This window comes from Pteropus vampyrus, unplaced genomic scaffold, assembly GCF_000151845.1.
Source record: "Pteropus vampyrus isolate Shadow unplaced genomic scaffold, Pvam_2.0 Scaffold507, whole genome shotgun sequence".
NCBI lineage: Eukaryota > Metazoa > Chordata > Mammalia > Chiroptera > Pteropodidae > Pteropus > Pteropus vampyrus.
In genome coordinates this window covers 235,686-237,809 of record NW_011889288.1, presented here as the reverse complement: position 1 = coordinate 237,809, position 2,124 = coordinate 235,686, and positions in this window count along the sequence as shown.

The following is a 2,124-nucleotide window of genomic DNA, read 5'->3' as shown; positions in this document are numbered from 1 at the left end:
TGTATTTTTTTTTTTTGTAATTTTGTCTTAGGTGAACTGACCCCTTTCAAGTATTTCTTGTAGTGCAGGCCTTGTAGTGGAGAATTCCCTCAATTTTTGTATGTCTGGAAAGTCTCAATTTCTCCTTCCTACCTAAAGGAGAGCTTAGCTGGATCCATTATTTTTGGCTGGTATTTCCTTTCAATTAATATTTTAAATATTGAATTTCACTCCTTTCTGGCTTGTAAGGTTTGTGCTGAGAAGTCCAAGGATAATCTAATGAGTTTACCTTTATAAGTTACCGTCTTTTTCTTCCTGGCTGCCTTGAGAATTCTGTCATTGATTTTTGATCATTTTCATGCAATGTGTCTTGGTGAAGGTCTTTTTGGGTTGAGATAATTGGGTGTTCTGTTGACTCCTTGAATTCCAAGCTCCAGCTCATTTCTTAGTTTTGGGAAATTCTCATCCACTATTTGTCTGACAATGCTTTCTACTCCCTGTCCTTTTCCTCCCCTTCGATAATGCCCATTATTCTTATGTTTCCTCTCCTGATGATATCAGCTAGTGCTTGAATTTCCCTTTCATTATTTTTCATTCTTCAGTTTCTCTCTTTTTCCTTCTGATTTATTTCTAGATTTCTGTCTTCGTTATCACTGATCCTTTCCTCCATTTGGTCGACTTTATTTCCCAAGCTTGCTCTTTCATTTTTCAACACTTGCAGTGTGTCTTTATCTCCAGAAGTTCTATTTGGTTCTTTTTGAAGGTTTTAATCACCTTGCTCTGCTCATCTAGTTTTTTTTTTTCAGTTTCTGAAATTGTTGATTTGAATCGTTTTAGATCTCACTGAGTTTTTTTCAGAAGAACCATCCTGAATTCTTTGTCATTTAAGTTGCATATTTCTATGTCTTTAAGCTTATTTTTCTGGAGTTTTTCTTTTTCTTTGTGAGGTGCCTTGTCACCTTGGTTGTTCATGGTGTTTGATGGACTATTTCTCCACCTGGGCATTAATGGAAGTATATTCCGCTGTTTTTCCAGAAAGAATTTTATTGTATAAAGGTCTCTTTTTAGCCTGTTCAAAGAAGGCACTTTTCTTTTGGTTTCCAGTAGGGGGCGTCTAAGCCTCTTGGAGCTGTGCTTTCTATAAAGCCTTAATAATGCCTTTTTAAATTTTCTTGTATATATTTAGTCATTCTCACTACCGTCAGTGTCAGTTCCTGTCAGTGTCAGCGACAGTTTTGACAGCGTTTGCCAATATTCCCCTATGGCTCTGCAGTGATCTGGCTTGGAGGGTTTGGGTGGAGGGACCCTCTGGTTTGGGGATGGCAGCTGCCGCTTAGCCTTGGTTTTGCAACTGTAGCCAGCAAAAATCAGCCATTGTTCCTCTGCAGTCCTGTCTCACTTCTCTGCTTTCTGCCTTGATGACTGAGCCTGCAGCCAGCTGGCCATGGGTAGCTCACAGCTATCCCAGGCAGGAACTCAGTACACGAACTCGCTGCTCTTTCTCTCCTCCCTCTCCTTCTTGGGGAGCTCCAGGGCGGGGAGAGGCAGCTTCTTTATTACTCACTGCCTGACACTCGGGGTTCTGACCTGTTGTAGCTCGTATGCCCAGATCCCACACTCAGACATGCTGAGGTGCAGTTTGGGTATTTTTTGTTGAGTTTTAGGTGTTCAGCTTATTGTTGTTTCAAGAGGAGAGATCTTGGGATGTCTCTCACTCTGCCATGTTTCCAAAAATTTGTAGATTGATTTTGTATCCCTCAAAGTTACTGTATTTGTTTTTTAGTTTTAATGTATTTTTTCTTTTTAATAATTCATTGAAATATAATCATATGAAATAAACTGAACATATTTCAAATGCAAAATTTGCTAAATTTAAGGAGCCATACAAAAATTAACAGTATATACTGCAATGGTTCATTTATATGTATTTTAAGAAAGTGCACAAAAGTTTTCAGTGCTTTGTTATGTAATTGTAAAAAGTGTAATCACTCTAATCCTCTATATCCTCATTTTCACTGATAATGTGCGATGATGTACTTAAGTTAGGTGGATATTGTTAGGAATAAGTAAAATATTTGGAAATATTTGGTGAGTCTATTTCAAACTCTTTTATGTGTTAAGAGTATATATATATATATGTATATA